This window comes from Sapajus apella, unplaced genomic scaffold, assembly GCF_009761245.1.
Source record: "Sapajus apella isolate SASKATOON/1434 unplaced genomic scaffold, GSC_monkey_1.0 scaffold1, whole genome shotgun sequence".
Taxonomy (NCBI): domain Eukaryota; kingdom Metazoa; phylum Chordata; class Mammalia; order Primates; family Cebidae; genus Sapajus; species Sapajus apella.
The window spans coordinates 2,031,177-2,049,924 of record NW_022436941.1 but is presented as its reverse complement, the minus strand read 5'-3'; the positions used below and the strand labels follow the sequence as shown (position 1 = coordinate 2,049,924).

Below are 18,748 nucleotides of genomic sequence, written 5' to 3'. Positions count from 1 at the left end.
GCATCACCAGTGGAGGCTGCAGAACAGCAAAGATTGCTGCCTATTCCTTGCTCTGGAAGTTTTGTTCCAGAGGGGCACCTACCCGATGCCAGCCAGAGTTCTCCTAAATGAGGTGTCTGTCTACCCCTGCTGGGAGATGTCTCTCAGTCAGGAGGCACAGGGGTCAGGGACCCACTTGAGGAGGCAGTCTGTCCCTTAGCAGAGCCCAAGTGCTGTACTGGGAAATGTGCTGTTCTCTTCAGAGCTGGCAAAAAGGGACATTTAAGTCTGCCAAACCTGTGCCCACAGCTGCCCCTTTCCCCAAGTGCTCTGACCCAGGGAGATGGGAGTTTTATCTATAAGCCCATGACTGGGGCTGCTGCCTTTCTTTCAGAGATGCAGTGCCCAGAGGAATCTAGAGAGGCAGTCTGTCTATAGTAGCTTTGCCAAGCTGCGGTGGATTCTGCCCAGTTCAAACTTCCCAGTGGCTTTGTTTATACTGTGAGGGGAAAACTGCCTACTCAAGCCTCAGTAATCGTGGATGCCCCTTCCGCACCAAGCTCAGGCATCCCAGGTCGACTTCAGACTGCTGTGCTGGCCGTGAGAATTTCAAGTCAGTGGATCTTAGCTTGCTGGATTCTGTGGGGGTGGGATCCACTGAGCTAGACCACTTGGCTCCCTGGCTTCAGCCCCCTTTCCAGGAGAGTGAACAGTTCTGTCTCTGTAGTGTTCCAGGTGCCACTGGCGTACGAAAAAAAAAAACCCTGTAGCTAGTTCGGTGTCTGCCCAAACGACTACCCAGTTTTGTGCTTGAAACCCAGGACCCTGATGGTGTAGGCACCTGAGGGAATCTCCTGGTCTGTGGGTTGCAAATACCGTGAGAAAAGCATAGTATCTGGGCCAGAGTGCACCGTTGCTCATGGCACAGTCCCTCAAGGCTTCCCTTGGCTAGGGGAGGGAGTTCCCTGATCCCTTCTGCTTCCTGGGTGAGATACCACCCCACCCTGCTTCTGCTCACCTTCCATGGGCTGCACCCACTGTCTAACCAGTCCCAATGAGATGAGCTGGGTACCTCAGTTGGAAATGCAGAAATACCTACCTTCTGCATTGATCTCATTGGGAGCTGCAGGCTGGAGCAGTTCCTATTTGGACATCTTGACCACCATCGCATGTGTATACCTATGTAACAAACCTGCATGTTCTACACATATATCCCAGAACTTAAAATATAATAATAATAAAAAAGAAAGTCTCCTCCTAGTGATTTTAAGCATCTTGTTCCCATAGGAAGAGGCCATTGGGATTAAACATCACTCTGCCTAAATCAAATCCTAATCCTTTTAGAATGGTTAGTTATCTGTAGAACTTGTTAACTGGCTAGGGATGAGCTTAACCTCCTGGGTGTCTATCACTCCCATCTTGACATTTTGCTGTTAGTTGGAGGGCTGCACGGATGCCCCAAGAGAGATCAGGACCAGGCTACCCCAGACTTTTTGTTTTCTTTTGCTTGTGCTTTTTTAGGTTAAAGAATCTACAGGATTTTGGAAAAGAGATGAAATTAATGTAGGATTGTGGGGAAAGGCAAAAGGAGCTAAAGAGATATTGAAAAAGAAATTTTCGAAAGAGATTTGGGATGCTGCAGTCTTAAAATAAATGTAAAACAAAATACCAAAAGATACATTGTTTACTTGCCTGTAGTACAATGGCTGGGACGTTTCCAATAAAAGGTCTGCAACATGTTATACATTAGAAAATGTACAATTTTGCAGTCTTTATCATGTAAGTTTCAAAGTCGTCTGTTCTTTTCTTGGCACACTTATAAAAGCAAGCATATATTGAACGGTATTTTAATAACCGTCATGGTATGGTATTACAGATTAGATGCAATTCATTGTTTCCTACCCCATACTTATTTCCCACAGCATACCACTGCTTTTATTCTAGACAGTCTACCCTGTAGGGAGAAAAATTGGTCTAACATAAAGCTAGCCCTTTCTTTTTGCAGACATCCTGTAATTAGCTCAAGTTTTCATCTCTTCACAGCAAGATCCTGCTGCACAAAACAGAAAAGTTTTCTTTTCTCAACATGTTTTTGCCAGATGTTTTCACCAAAAGAAGAAAAAAGTGTAAAGGCAAAGTTTTCATGTGCATTCAGATACATGACTTCATCGTTACGGACTGCTTCAAATGCTCCTCCTCCTTAATTAAACTAAGTAGTTCTCCCCCAGGTCCTTTGTAGTAGCATCTATTGTCTTTATCTTCCCTGTCTCAGCACTTCGGCCATTTGTGATTGCCCCATGTAGCCTCAGGAGGAGTCGAACTTTTAGCTCCATGCATACTCCTTCCATATTTTCTGCACAACAAACCCCAAATGAACATTTTAATTAACACTTTGACCAAAGAAAATTTAATCATTGCCAAATTAGCATGTAAAACTCTTGCTGTATATCCAACTAACCTTACTTTTTTGTCTGATTAAGGAATGATTTTATGGCTCAATGTTGGAAATATTATGATAAAATTTGCTTCAGTATTAGCAGTCAGACATTGTCTAGTTTGAGATATCAGTGTTTCAGCTCTGCTACAGAATATTTTTGTTTTTAAAATATTTTTCTTCCCTGTCTTCCCTATTTCTGCCATCCTCACAAAATTTTGTAATGTCAATACAGGCGATGACCTTAGAAGGTATGATTCATCTCTTTATTTGATCGTTGGCTAAACCGACAGGAAGAGAGTTGCCCTAATCACACATCTGATTAGTAAAGATTTTTTGATCCCTATTCTATATCATACGTCTTCTACTAATAGATGGCACTGCATTCTCATGTGAAAACCCAAAACAAAACAAAACCATCACTTTTTATCAATGACATAAGCTTGAAATCATTGATGATTCGAATATACACTTCCCACAAATTGCAAGTCAGTATTTTTTGCTCCAACTATTTTGTTGTTGTTGTTGTTACCGAGTCTTGCTTTGTTGCCCAGGCTAGAGTGCAGTGGTGGGATCTTGGCTCACTGCAACCTCTGCCTCCTGGGTTCAAGCAATTCTCCTCCCTTGGTCTCCCGAGTAGCTGGGATTACAGATGAGCACTACCATGCCCAGCTAATTTTTGTATTTTTAGTAGAGACGGGGTCTCACCATGTTGGCTGGGCTAGCCTTGAACTCCTGACCTCATGATCTACCCATCTTGGCCTCCCAAATTGCTGGGATTACAGGCGTGAGCCACTGCACCCAGCCTGCTCCAACTATCTTATGGGTTGGGCTGATATAGCCACGCTGTCATTTAAAATTTGGGGAATATTGAATAAGTGTGAGTTCCCATAATGATTGGTGGCATTGTAGTCAAATATGAGCTCAGATCTCAACTTTGCCTCTTATGCATGAAGACCTTGGCAAGTTAATTTCTCCAAGCCTCAAGTTTCTCATGTAAAAAATTGAAATAGTGATAGGAACTTCCTCATAGGGCTGTCTGAGGAATGAATAAATGAATCAGTGAGCATAAGCATGCATAGCACCACTCTTGGCAAGTAGTCGAGTAACTGACATATTCATGCTTTTGTTATGTTTGATTCAAATCCCAAGATTTGGTGACTGCCTGGACCAGAAAGGTGGTGAGAAAAGGAAGTGTCACAGACAAGGTTGAGGTTTCAAGGCTAGGTTACTAGACATTTCTAGTACTCGCCAAAACTGACCTCTCCTACCTCAACATAAGGAACATGACATTTCCTAACCCCCTTTCAGTTAGGCTGGGACTGGGGTAAGACCAGTGAGGTACCTAAGGTGAAACATACAAGGAGCTTTGACAAGGAGCCACACAGGGGCCAACCCTATACCCGCATGATCCCAAGAGCGAGAGCCTCCTAAGACTGCATTCTGGGCAGTTCACTCCTCACCCTAATCACAGGCTAGGTAAGCCCATGTGATAGGGTCTGGCCAGTGAGCTGCAATAGCCAGTCACTCTTAAGAGCCAGCACTCAATTCTCCATGCTGTCTTCCCCTGTCACAGCAGCTGAGGAGGTTGCCTGTTCTCCATGGTGGTATTCCATGGCTGTGTGAGACAGGTCCCCTGTCTACCATTGAAAGTGATGGCAAAACCACAGTTACTTTTGCACCAACCTAATACATGGCTGTGGAGGATGATAAAGCAATAAAATTGTGTTGAATGGGCCACTGAGATTTGCTGGCTGCTGCAGCAAAGCCTAGTCTATTATTATCAGTATTAAATTTGTTGTTGCTATTGTTAGCATTATCCCAGTCAAAATTAATCAGTGACTTTTGTTGCTTTCACTAGGAGTACTGAGCTTGCAGCATTACTGTGTGGGTTAAGCTGTATCCTACTTGGTTGTGAATAGGAATGTCCTCCCTGACAGCCTTTGTGAACAGGTGACCTCTACATCCCCAAAGGCCTAACCTATTGTCTTGGCATATTACAAGTGTCTAATAGATGTTTGTTTGTTAATTAAATAGTAAAAGACTTTGGTTTACGAGTAGTAAGAAATTATCTACACAGCAAAAGGTATGAGCCAGCACTAACCAAGAAAATGGCCCAGATTTTCTCCTGTTTCTCCCTGTGAATCTCTTATTCTTTCAGTGCCTGCATCAGCTGGGTTGTCAAGGTTACCTCTCATCATCTTAGGAATATTATTAGATGTTGACCCATATTGTATCAAAATTAGACATAGACCTTGGCGTGTGTTTGCCTCCCCTACCATTCTGACTATTGTCACTCTCTGATCTGTTTCCCTCACTCTACTGTATTTAAATTTGTGAAGGATTTTACAGCCTGACTGTTCACCAGAATGAAACATCATTCAGCATTGTACTGACTCAGTGGGGAATCAACAGACTTAGATTCAAATCCTGAATAAGTTGCAAAGTTTTGCTTGGGATTTAAGTGAGATTCGGTCTCTTCTTTCTAAATTTGTAGATCTGTACGGAGTTATCATCACAATTCTGACCAGTTCCTTACTTCTGTAAGCTTTCATCGTCATTGACATCATTATCTCAGCAGTTTATTTATTTTGCCCTGTATTAGGCACTCCGCTGTATGCTTTACATTCATAATAGCACTGAAGGTTCACCACAACCTTATGAAAGAGATGCTGTGGCTACTCCTATTTTATAGATGAGAAAATTGAGCCCCAAGAGAATGAGGAACTTACCCAAGGAAACACAATACTAAATATCAGAGCTAAGAAAGGCTAGGTTCAGTTTGACTCAAAATCCTATTCTCTTAGCTTTCTATTATACTGATTAAGTAAGAGATAAAAGTGAAAAAGATTTCCAAGGTGGTCCAACTCCTTCCAGTTTTATAATAAATATTTAAATAAGGATAATGATATCTAATACTCTGAGCATTTTAGTAAGAATGAGGGAAAAAGAGGAATAACTGGTGACCCAGTCTGACAGAACTTGGCTTACAAGGCTAGGTGTAGTGTCTCATATGTCTAATCACAGGGCTTTGGGAGGGCAAGGTGGGAGCATCACTTCAGGCCAGGAATTTGAGACCAGCCTAGGCAACAAATCAAGGCCCCATTTCTACAAAAGATAAAATAAAATAAATTAGCCAGGTGTGGTGGTATGTGTCTGCTGTCCCAGTTACTCAGGAGAGTGAGGTGGGAGCATCCCTTGAGCCCAGGAGTTTGATGCTGCAATGAGCTGTGATAGCACCACTGCACTCCAGCCTGAGCAACAGAGTGACGCCTTGTCTCTTAAAAAAAAAAAAAATTTGGTTTGCATGGGACATTACTCAGAAAAAATACTTCCCAATTTCTTTACAACCTAGAGTTTTAAGAGAACTGGGGTCAGGGAGGGCAAAATGCAAAATCGTTTATTGGGAGAAAGTATTTTTAGTCACTTTAAAAGTGCACATGGTAAGATAAAAAGTTAAGGAAGAGAAAATATACACTAATATTATTCTTCAGGCCAGTTTAAGCATTATACTTTGTTTAAAATAACAAATTTTTCTTTCAAAAAAAATGACCCTTTTAAATTGAATTTCTTGCATTACTAAGGTTGAGAATATTGTTTGCTGGACATTTTTTTTTCCTTCTGTGTCATTTATCTAGTCTTAACTTTTCCATTTTCTACTGAACTTATATATATATATATATATATATATATATATATATATATATATATATAAATAATTTGCAATAACATTTTGTCTGTTTTGGAAATCAGACCTTGTGATTGTCATTATGTTGTAAATATTTTCTCAAGTTTTTTGTTTATGCTTTCTTTGATTATGACATTTTCTGTCTAAATATATTTTAAATTTTTATGTTAAAAAGGTAGCTTTGAGGGTGTGGGGGGTGTGTGTGTGTGCGTGTGTGTAAAAGACAGGGAAATAATTTGGATGTCAAAAGCTGGTTTCACAAACCTGTTTCATGCCAATAGCAAGCAGGCAGGGAGCCACTGTATAATTTGTGAGGCAATTTGCAGAAGGCTTCCTGTTTGACTCTGGGCATCATTAAATAATAGCCATGTGCAGATTTGGCTACTTTCCATGCATGGCCTAAAAGCAGGCCTATCGACACTCACATCAGTTTGCAATGCCTGACTGGTCATAATAGGTGTTAATACCAGCCCATAAAACCACTCTACTTTGTGGATTTGTCAAAATGTCAGGTGATTTGCTGCTGAGAAAAAGAATGACAGAAAGAGAAGAAGGAAATCTGGAAAGAAGGTAGAAAGGAAAAATGAAGGCAAAAGGACAGAAAAACCTAAAAGGAAAAGGGACAAGTAAAAGGACAAAGAAATAGGTAAGAAAATAATTGAAAGGCAAAAGAAAGGTAAGAAAAAAGGAGAAAGAATCAAAAGAAATAGAGAAGCAAAATGTAAGTAATGATGGAAGGAAAGGAAGCACATAAGGAAGAAGTAAAAAGGGAAAGAGGAAGAAAGAAAATCAAAATAAAAAACTTCAGGCTAAATCCATTTAAACTATAAAAGGAGTCATAAATTCTAGGGATGGAAGAATACATAGTTACTTTACATCTGAAGTTCTTGTCCTACAGGTCAACTCAAGCCCAGAAAGACAGAACTTGCCTCCAGCTCATCCAGTGGCTTCATCACATAATGGGAACCAGATTCCAGTCAGGTCTCCTAGCTTCCAGTCTAACCTACCTTCTCTCATGCTACAACTCTTTTGTTTCACTGGAAACTTGCCAGTGTTTTAAATTGATTTCAAGCAATATCTAACATAAATAATATTTTAGCAAAAAATAGACCTTCCCCTTGACCAGAAAATCTTACCCTATAAGATTTTTTTTAAATTATAGCACATTGCCATAACAGAATTTGATTTATAGTATGCATACCTTTAAAAGATGAGCTAGCAGTTTTTTCCACTATTATTTTATTTTATTTTGTTTTGTTTTTTGAGATGGAGTCTCACTCTGTCACTCAGGCTGGAGTGCAGTGGTGCAATCTCAGCTCACTGCAACCTCTGCCTCCCAGATTCAAGCAATTCTCATGCCTCAGTCTCCTGAGTAGCCAGGACTACAGGCACCTGCCACCACACCTGGCTCATTTTTTTGTATCTTTACTAGAGACAGAGTTTCACCTTGTTGGCCAGGCTGGTCTCAAACTCCTTAACTCAAGTGTTCTGCCCAGCTCAGCCTCCCTAAGTGCTGAGATTACAGGTGTCAGCCACCACATCTGGCCCTCTATTTTTTTTTAAAAAGTAAAAGTTTTAACTTACAATAGAAAAAATGTATTTACAAGGAAATTACTCAGGATAAGTTAGGAAAAGGCTAAAGTTTTTAGTACCTTTGGTAGAGTTTCCATTGTTTTGCTATTAGACACCTGAGGAACATGGCATTCTTTTCCATTCCGATCTGGGGCCAGATAGTCAAAGAGAAATAGGAGTTTGCATGTACTCGCAGTTGGCCTTTCATTTCAGTGTTATTTAAGGTAGAGATATGACTTTTCTAGGAAGGGAAGCAGATGGTGAGTGGTTGAACGTTAAAAAGAAAAAATATGAATGACTGAAAAACCAGAATATTTCTCCAAATATCCTTAACACAGAAAAGATCCTCTTTGACATGGTTGGAATGCGCCCTTTCGCTCTTGCAGTTAGGAGGCAGGAGTGAGCGAGAGCTCAGGTTTTCTTTCAGTCCCATGGTCCTATTTGATCCTATAACACAGTTAGAAGAAAAAAAATCTCTTTGCCCTAATTAACTGGTTATTGCTTTAATTTTCCATTTTGCTTTGGCAATGGGGACTTGCTTCATTCTATTAATTTATTTTGGATGGCACTCTGTTTCATTAGCTTAACTGTTTAGAATTAGTGCCAATGAGGCCAGAATTTTGGTTTCATCCATTCATTCAACAAATAGTTTCTGAGCTACCTACACATGTATCAGGCACTGTTCTAGGTGTTCAGCAGACAACATAAACACAGATAAATGCCCTGCCCTCACGGAGTTTATACTCTGGGGGAAGAAGGAGGTAGAGATGGACAATAAATAAGCATAATACCATGTGTGGTATTATACTTATTTATTGGTATCTGAAATGGTGATAAGTGCTACAGAGAAAAATAAAACAAAAAAGGGGATAGAGAGGCTGGGGCCAGAAGAGGAGCCTTAATTTTCAGTAGGATGATCAGGGATTTGACCAGAAGAGTCTCTGATGAGCGCAGGCTTGAGCAAAAACCTGAAAGGGATAAGAAGTGAGGGCAGCTGAGGGATGTGTGCAGACAGAGTGACCTTGCCTGGTGAGAGGCATGTGGCTGAGAGATGCCTGGGAGAGGACAGTGGCTAAAGCATGATGAGTGAGTAGGAGGCTCAGACAGATCGGGGTCCAGATCTTGTAGGGCTGGAAAGGCTGTTGTAAGGACTGTGGCTTTAACTGTGAGTGAGGTGAAAAGGCTTTTCTTTTCTACTGGGGATGCCTTTTCACATGACCCCATTGGCCGCTGGGTGGAGAAGAGCACATTCCAGGGCAAGGGTAGGAACAGGGCCAGCACTAAAAGATGCTGTTGCTGACCCAGACAAGAGGTGACAGTGACTGGGGTCATGCCGCTAGTAGCTAAGCAAATACGGGATAGAGCTGGATATATCTTGCAGCTAGAAATCATGGGATCAGATCAATGGCCTGGATGTGAGACGTGTGAGAACATGAGGACTCAGGATGATTCCAAGACTTTCAAAGGCCTAAGCACTTGAAAGGATAGAGCTGGAATTGCTTTAAAGTGAATAGGAGAAGGCTGAAAGAAAAACACTGTTGTTTGTTATGAGTAGAGATCAGAAGTTCAGTTCTGAGTAAGTTTAAGATACCTACTGGATATCCACCTGGACATAATGAGTAGGTCGTTGCATATGTGAGTTTGGAATTCAGAAGAGACATGCAAGCTACTGATATAAATTTCAGTATTCAGTGTAGAAATTCAATTTAAAACCATTAGGTTGAATGAACCAACCAACGTTAGGGTATTTGCAGGTAAGAGAAGAGACCCAAGGACCGAGCCCTGAGGCACTCCATCATTATGATGTAGGGATGATGAGGTTGCAGTGAGCGGACATCAGCAAAGGAGACTGAATGGAAACAGAGAAGGAAAGTTCTGTGCGAGAGACAGGAAGAAAGAGAGAGAATATAAAATGGTCAAATAATAAATAATTAAGTTGAATTAGATGGTAAAGAAATAAATGCAAGACCATAGTCACTGGGCAGACAGAGTGAAAGAACATGATGAATCAGATGAGATTAATCACCCTCCTGGAACTATCAGAAAAAGATACTCACTGACAGTGAAGCAGTCATGTTAGTCCCCAAGTTGATGACTAATAGAAACTAAGGTCGCAGTGCACATTAATTTCTTTTGAGGCAAAGGATAAAAACAAACAAAATATGAAAGATTAAGATGTAAACCTAGCCGGGTATGGTAGCTTACACCTGTAATCCCAGCACTTTGGGAGACCTAGGTGGGTGGATCACAAGGTCAGGAGTTTGAGATCACCCTGGCCAAGATGGTGAAACCTATCTCTACTACAAATACAAAAATTAGCTGGGTGTGGTGGTGCACACCTATAATCCCAGCTAATTGGGAGGCTGAAGCAGAGAATAACTTGAACCGGAGAGGCAGAGGTTGCGGGGAGGGAAGTTGCAGTGAGCCGAGATCACACCACGGCACTCCAGCCTGGGTGAGAGAGTAAGACTCTGTCTCAAAAAAAGAAAAAAAAGATGTAAATCTAAGTACAGTGTACACTAATTCAGAGAAGAATTAAACGGTTTTCAAAATTTCAAGAAGGAGGACAGCATTCTAAATGTATTGTACTAAAAAGATAGTGAGATGAGATAAATAGTAGCGCTAGGGTGGCGATTTTGGATGTGTTATCACTTTGAGACCAGATATGCTTCATTTCCCTTCGTGCCAGCTTTTAAGAACACATATCATAGAAAAAGAGAAAAGAAACAGTTCAATAAAAGTGAAGAGAAAACATTGGGAAGGAAATAAATCCAGAGAGAAAATTAATAAAACCCCACTCCCACCCTAAAAAAGAAAGAAAGAAAGAAATTAAAAGAAGTACAAATATAAAGTTCTATAGGAGTTGTTAGAGATTGTAAATTGGGTTCTGAGCTTCCTACGAACAAAAGCAAAAAGGAAAATAAGATCACTGGTTAAAAAAAAAAATCTATGGTTTCCAAAAGATTAAAACAAATCAGCATTTTTGTAGAAGCTAAAAAATCTAAAGAAACTATGTCCTATAGAGCCACTTAATATGGATAAAGACCTTGACCATATTCTTTCAACAACTACAGTAACATGTTTCTTAGAGTCTGTTTCTTTTTGCAAATCTTTTCTACTTCTTAAGTAAAACATCACCACTTAATTCTTGTAACTTTTCCATATTAACTTTTTAGAACAATTGCAAATGTGCCATTACTGATTGTTGCCACAGTGGTAACTATTTGACCTGACTGTTATTTTGCATATAGCAGCTTTTAAAATAAAAAGACAACAAGTTTTTAGGCATAATTTCCACAGATCTTTTATGTAAAACAATGACATCCTTTGCAACTTCTGCCATTTAATCTGTCTCAGGCAAGCTCTCTGGAAACAAATGTATTTGAATGATTCTATTGTAATTAGAAATCAGGGTAACTGAATGCACTAGATGAAAACCTTCTGGCTGGGACCAATGAAGTCAATAAAGTCAAAACTGCATGAATGCTCAACTGTCTGCAGATCAGATGTTGTGGGATGGAACCATTCTCAAGGCCACCATTGTTAATATCAATTTGTCCATGTAATGCAACTCTCACTTGTTCTGCTGTTACAAATGTGCTTAAAACTGAGCTCACTTACATTCCAAATACATGTGTGGGATGGTAACCAAGGCATCACACTAATTTAGGTATTATGTTTTAAGGGAAACAAAAGGTATGTTAATATTTTATTCATCTCCAAACTAACTATAAATTATGCATCCTTGTGTAGATCTTCCTTGGAAATGAGAAATTAGGAAAACCTAGTTGTTCAAATGAAGGTATAAAATCAAAATAAAATTTATTTTTCTGGCACCTGCTTGATGACGCAGACTTATAACCAATGACAAAATTGCCCTTGAACCCAAGTTTTCATTTCCTCCTATTGTGTGGTCAGGTTATGTAAGGGTTTGCTTTCACCCCAATCAAAAGGTCCCTCTTCCTCTTCTCTTGCTCCCTCTTGCCCTCATTTTTGTGCCTATGCAGACATTTGAGTAGAAGCTAATCACTTTCACTTCTGCTGAGGAAATTACAACACGCTTCTTTAAATGGCAGAGAAGGAGAAAACTGAGATCTCCTGATGCCAAATCACTGGACCTTGGAAGGTCAGGAATCTTTCAACCCCTGCAGGACCAAAAAATGCCCATGTGTCCGACAGAAGCAGTGGGGCATGAATAGGAAAGGAACAAAAACAGAGTGAGAAAGTGGGTAAGAGAAGAAAAGGGAAGATGATGAAGGCAGACGTGAAACTTGCTTAGTGTGAATATGCACACATTCATCTGGTTTTCAAATCCTTTTTGACCATGAGAAAGTTCCCAGCATCAGACTTTACATATTGGTTTCCATTGGGATCTGACTAGGGGAATATCTGCTGAATCAGTGGCTCTGAGCTGAACCAGGAAATTCACCATAATTAGGAGAGTCGCTGTATTAGTCAGGGTCTCTCCACAAAAAAGTTATGCCCAAGAGACAGAATCTTCTGATCTGAATTTTCTTCACTTCTGACATTCCCTGGTTTGTGCTCATCATTGGTAGCTATTTGTCCATCAAGAGTTGTGTAGTTGCCTTCTTCTGGAAAAAAGATTCTGCGTCACATCTAAGTCAGATTTCATTCTGGTGCTCTCAGAGCAGTTAGCCCAGGAAAGGGGCCGGCTTCTGTGGCGACTGCTGCAAAGGCAGGTGCAGTTTATGTCCCACAGATATTAACTTTGATAAGCACTTAATGAATGTCTGCTCTGTGCAAGAATGGGGAGGAACAAAATGCAGCTCCTGCCCTCGTGAGGCTTTAGTTTTACCTTAATAACAGGAATTTTCATCTGCCTGGCTCCTTTCCTCAAAGAACAAAGAAGACTCTGCTTCATTAAAGTGTCTGAGAAAGAAGGTAGGTTATATTTTTATTCCCATTCTATAGCTGGGTAAAGTGAGTTCTAACAAAGTTACTTGCTAAAGGTCACTCAGAGGGCAGAGCATCAGAAAGTAAAGATAATCACAAGACTGATGCCGTGTGCTGGATAGTTTAAACTGAACAGGAAGAAAACATTTTTGTGGGCTTTATCTTAAAAGAAATATGTTTCTCTGAGTTTCTCAGTTTCATTTATTCAGCAAGTATGTGCCAAGTGCTACTGTAGGCAATGATGATACAGCAGTGAACAAAACAAAACTGACATGGAGCTTCCATCTAGAGAGGAGAGCGAGACAACGCATTTTAAAATATACATGATGTGTTAGGTAAAACGTGCTATAAGGAGAGCTAAAACATAATGAAGGGCTAGAGACTGATAGTCAGGAAGGGGGCTTCTCTGAGGAGGTGACATTTGACCAGGGGTTGAATAAAGAGGCCAGTTATGTGAATATCTGGAAGACTCAAGGGGCAGGGGGGAAATAGTAAGTAGAAAGGCCCTGAGGTTGGAAGGTACATGGCTACTTTGAGGAACAGGAAAAACAGTCTGGCTGGAGCAAAGAGAACTGGAGCTGAGGCCATCAAGGCAGTCAGGGGCCAGATGCAGACTGGACTTTGACTCTTCATGCAGTGAGAAGCTGCTGAAGATTCCAAGCAAAGGACTGACCTAACCTGTCTTAGGTTTTCAGAAAGATCCCTCTGGCTGCTGTATGAAGAATTAACTGTAGAGGGGCAAATGTGGAAGGAGGGAGAGCAGTCAGGAAGCTGCTGCAAACATCTGCATTAGAGAGGTGAGGCCTCGGATGCAGTGGAGCACTGGAGATGGTGGAAAGTGGTCATATTCAGTATTTATTTTGAATGTGAAGACTGCAGGATTTGTTGAAGGACTGGATATGGGGAATGAGAGAAAGAGAGAGGCTTACAGATGAGGTAATTGAGCTGATCTTTAAGCCCCTCACAGCTTAATATTATTCTAACATGTCAATAATAGCCAAGGTAAACAACCTTGTGTTGGACACTCTGACTTTATTTTTCTGACAAGATGAAATTTAAAAATATATATGTTTAGAGCTGGTTCCATCAGTTACCAGCTGAGGCACTTGGGCAAATAAGCGGTCATCTCTAATCCTCAGTTTCATTGCTGTTAATGAGGGATGGTCAATTCTGCTCTGCCTAGCTCAAAAGAATATGTTAAATAAAACTCTGTCAATGTTAGGCAGCACAGGCTTAGGGCTTCTAGTAACATCAGTACCATCAGGGTTAACTTTATGAGTCAGTTGAGCTGCCTTTGGGGTATATCATTAACAGATTCCAGGAAGATCCCCTGCCCCAAAGCCTCCCTCCAATGGCCTGTCTTGTTGAAAGAATTTCATAATTCAGCCCAATTCCTTTCCATTAAGGCATTGTGGACCCCAAACTTCCTCCTTTAATCGAGCTACTGTCAGTCATTTGTCATTTTAGGTGACATTATATATCAGATCACTTTTCTCCCATTAGAGCTTGTTTACATTTGAATAGGATAAAGAAAAGAATAAACATGAGGCAGGGAATGCAATAGTCAGTGGGTTGCTCAGCAGGCTGTGGACAGATGGAGAGGATCCCAGTGGGAGGAGCCTCCAAAGATAAACTTTCTATGGGAAAATGTTGGCAGATTTACCTGAGTCATGGTTTTTCTTGCACCTCATAAAAACCAAGTCTTCCAAGGGCAGCTCCTTGAAATAGTTATAACAAGTAGCCACAGAAGTCAAGTTGCTTAAAGAAAAACATTGAATTCATGGGGAACCATCTGCGTTAATAGCCCCTTTGGCTTACTTTGTTTAAACAAGCTCATCCTGAGCATCTCACACTTCACCAATTGTGAGTGTCCCTGCTTTACCTCAGCCTTGAAAAGAGTGCCTTTCCCCTAAATATTTCTGGAAATGCCTAAGGGTGCTGACGTGCGGCCAGAAATACTTCAGTTGTGTCCCTACCATGGCAGGAATCCATGGACCCAGGCTCTGATGTTTCCACAGAGATGCCCCTCAGGACTGGAAGTCTGTCCCCATCCTCATTGCCACCTCAGTCACCATCACCTGAAAATCCTGCAGGACCAACATTTGCGAATTTCAAATATCTGCCAGATGCCTTACTACCTTGTTATGACCTTATTTCTTTGTAGCACTTTTTACCTAGCACATTACATATTTTAAATGTATAATTAAGTGATTGAGATCACTGGTCCAGTGTCACGTCCTGCTCAGCAAAGTGACACAAACACACTTGGTGCTATGTTCAGCTAGGCTGGCACTGCAGACCTGCCCAGTCCCAGGTATTCTAGTGGCTCCTGGCAGGGCTTTCTTACTGGAGACATGCTGAGCCAAGCAAGGCAGTTCCCCCACCGCCATCCTGATAGCTGTACACATATTCTGCTCCCCCACCCCCACCAAGGTTGAAACTCTGCTCCTGTGTCGGCTTTGCAGCTACCACCACGTGCTCAGGGAGAGTCATCTCTGTTCCCAAACCCATATAAATGTCATTCAAAGTCAGAGGATGTGATTGCTGTAGTAATTGCTATAGTCCACTCATCCAGGGCCCCACTGCAAAGTTGTTTGAACCCTGAAGTGTTAACTACCTTTTACAGAGTTACCATTCTTCCAGTCACACCCATTACACCTTTCTCCAAACCACCTAGGGCGGCTGGGTACAGGCAAGTTTTGGTATCAGCTGGGAAACTACCTGTAACTCTTACTCTCTGCTAACACCAACTTTTCTTTATTTATGTGATGTTATTTTATTTTACTTCGAGTTCTGGGACACAGAACAAGCAGGTTTGTTACATAGGTGTATATACGCCGTGGTGGTTTGCTGTACCTATCAACCCGTCACCTAGGTTTTAAGCCCTACATGCATTAGGTATTTGTCCTAATGCTCTCCCTCTCCCCTTGCTCCCCACCCCCTGACAGGCCTGGGTGTGTGATGTTTCCCTCCCTGTGTCCATGTGTTCTCATTGTTCAGCTCCCGCTTATGAATGAGAAGATGCGTAACGGCAACTTTTCTTACGGAGTTGTAGTGCCAGTTTAGTTCTTCAGTGGAGGCACTTGTTCTTCCCTGTAATCTGTTCTCCATCTGGGAACACCCCACTTTCTTCGACATAGGTTTGCAGTGCATTGGTGGGCAGGATTTCAGTCTTTTCTCTGAAAGTTCCAAAAACCTATTGAAAAATGAATGCACTGGGGAAGGGTGTGGCCCATCTCTGCTCCCCAGAAGCTTCTGAGCCACATTTCCTACCCAGTCCTGGAACCCTGGTATCCTAATCCATGTTTGAACCTGTACCCTCTTGGCCCCAAAGGGACAAAACAGTACATCCCATGAAACCACAAAGAGATCATAATCTTCTCCTCTCTTCTCCCACATCTCTACATAAGCAACATTTATATAGATGACTGAATTCCAGATATGTTTATTTGGTACTGATGATTAACTGGGAGTTCCAAAGTACAATTACTTATAAAGTGGGGATGTGTTTTTAGTGGTTGCAGTGAAGGCTCAACACCCCTGAACAGGGTGGGAACTTGCTGAGGAGGCAGACTGCGAAAGGCAGGGTTTAGCATCTTCCTTAAAATAACATGTGTCTTGGTGTGTTCAGGCTGCTATAGTAAAAATACCACAGTGGCTTAATAACAAACATTTATTTCTCACAGTTCTGGAGGCTGGGGAGTCCAAGAACAAGGCACTGACAGACCCAGTGTCTGGTAAGGGCCTGCATCCTAGTTCATAGCCACCTGTCTTCTCACTGTGTCCTTACCAGGCAGAAGCAATGAGAGATCTTCTGAGACTCTTTTATAGGGGCACTAATCCTATTCATGAGGGCTCCACCTTCACGACCTAATTACTTACAAAGGTTCTACCTCCTAATACCATCATATTGGGGGTTAGGATTTCAACAGATGAATTTTGGGGAGACACAAACATTCAGTCTACATAACAACATGTGCTATGAAACTTTCCTCCTCATAAAAGTAATATATCTTCACCAGAGAAGGTAAAAATGTACAGAAAAATATGTAAAAGAAAATCTACCATCATCTCATGTCCATAGGTATCCGTGGCCAATTATTATTACTATTATTATTATTTGAGACAGAGTTTTGTTCTTGTTGCCCAGGCTGTAGTGCAGTGGCACCATCTCAGCTCACCACAACCTCCATCTCCCAGGTTCAATCGATTCTCCTGCCTCAGCCTCCTGAGTAGCTAGGATTACAGGCATGTGCCACAGCACCCAGCTAATTTTGTATTTTTATTAGGGAGGGGATTTTTCCATGTTGGTCAGTCTGGTTTTGAACCCCTGACATCAGATGATCCACTTGCCTTGGCCTCCCAAAGTGCTGGCATTATAGGCGTGAGCCACCACAACTAGTCCATGGTAAATATTTTAATACATTTCCTGTGAAGTTATTCAGTACACATTGATAGAGTTTAGAAAACATTATATAATATAAAAGCATGAAATTCATAAAGATGTGGTTAAAATAAAGTTAAAATGTATGTGTATATATGTATTTATATATACACACAAACATATATGCTTATTATTTTATTGTGACCATTCTCCCATATTATTAGATAACCATGATTTATTTATTTATTTATGTGTTTATATATTTATTTTGAGATAAAGTCTCACTGTGTCACTCAGGCTGTAGTGCAGTGGTACAATCTTGGGTTACTGCAACCTCTACCTCCTGGGCTCAAGCAATTCTCCTGCCTCAGCCTCCTGACTAATTGGGATTACAGGCACCAGCTAATTTTTTTGTATTTTTAGTAGCCACAGGGTTTCACCATGTTGGCCAGGCTGGTCTCAAACACCTGACTTCAGGTGATCCACCTGCTTTGGCCTCCCAAAGTGTTGGGATTACAGGCGGGAGCCGCCGCACCCAACCAAAAACCATGACTTTTGATGGCAGGATTTAATCTCATGGATGCAATATAATTAATTTAACCATTCTTCTACTAGTTAATATTAAGGTTGTTTCCAATTTTTATTATTTACATTGCCTCTCATTTCCTTTATAAAGATTTGGCTTTTTTTATTTTGACATATGTAGCTAAAATGCCATCCAGATAGATTACTCTAATTCAGTGCCCACCAGGTTCCAGGTGCACAGCTGCCATAGCAGAGAGAGTTGCGTACGGTTCAATTTTAGATTTTGTTTGTGATTGGAAGAATTCAGAGACCAAGTTCATTATATTCTTTTGCCTGGAAAATGACTACATAACCTTGCCAAATCTCTTAACATTTTCATGCCTTGGTTTACTAATCTGGAAAATAAGGATATTCATAGATTTGTAACTGTAAACTACTACATAAGAATGAGGTATTCATTTACCTGTATGGTGAGATTGTGTAGCTAAAATTAATTAATTGGTGCTCAGGGGTCAGACTACTGGCTTTAAATCCTGGGTCCATCATTCATTACTTCCTATTGTGTAACCTGGGCAAGTTACTTAATTTCTCTTCTTAGTTTCCTCGTCGATAAAATGAACAACAAAAGCACCATAATGAGGATGAGATAAGGTGGTGCTATATGTGAGTAGTATGCATCTGTTACTGTCAGTATCGTTGTTATGTAGTTTAAGCAGTGAATTTAAACTCAGTGTGAAATAGTTTAGAAGTCATCTAATTCCCGTTAGGTGTTCTTAATGCACTGATCATATGAGTATCTCTCTATTATGTAATTATAACTTTAATTAAAATACAAAAGTAACTGCAATCAGAATGCCAAATCAAATTAGTAAAGTCAGCCCTTTTCAAAATGTGTGCCCCAAAGTAATAAGGTCTGCTGGATGTGCCCTCGGGGACCTTTGGTGGGGAGTGGATGGTAGTCAGAACGATGAAAACAGTGGAGATTTTTAGGGCCTACACTCACATTGCTTTGCTTTTATAGCAAAAATTTTTATCCTGATAAACAAAGCCATTTCCTTTTCTTGGACTCACAACTAGACCCAACTTCCCAAGTCCTATACACTGAAGTGTTACCATACAATTACAGGGGCCCTATGGTGTCTGTCTCAACCACTCAACCTGCCATTGCAGCGTGAAAGCAGTCATAGGCAATACTTCAACAAAGGGTTGTGCTGTGTTCCGATCAAATGTTACCAACCCTTGAACTGGAGCA

At 40.9% G+C, this 18,748-nt stretch overlaps 1 protein-coding gene across 2 annotated transcripts in view; it reads left to right on the top strand.

Annotated features, from left to right (window-relative positions):
• NR3C1 (nuclear receptor subfamily 3 group C member 1) overlaps positions 1-18,748 on the top strand; it is a 479,527-nt gene that overhangs the window by 311,096 nt on the left and 149,683 nt on the right. Inside the window, exon 1 of one of the 2 annotated variants that reach the window (XM_032242518.1) lies at positions 12,308-12,575. The exons of the other annotated variant lie outside the window; for it this stretch is intronic. The gene's annotated coding sequence lies outside the window, so the exon portion shown is untranslated. Of the gene's footprint in view, positions 1-12,307; positions 12,576-18,748 lie in introns of those variants that run through there. 2 annotated transcript variants of the gene reach the window in all.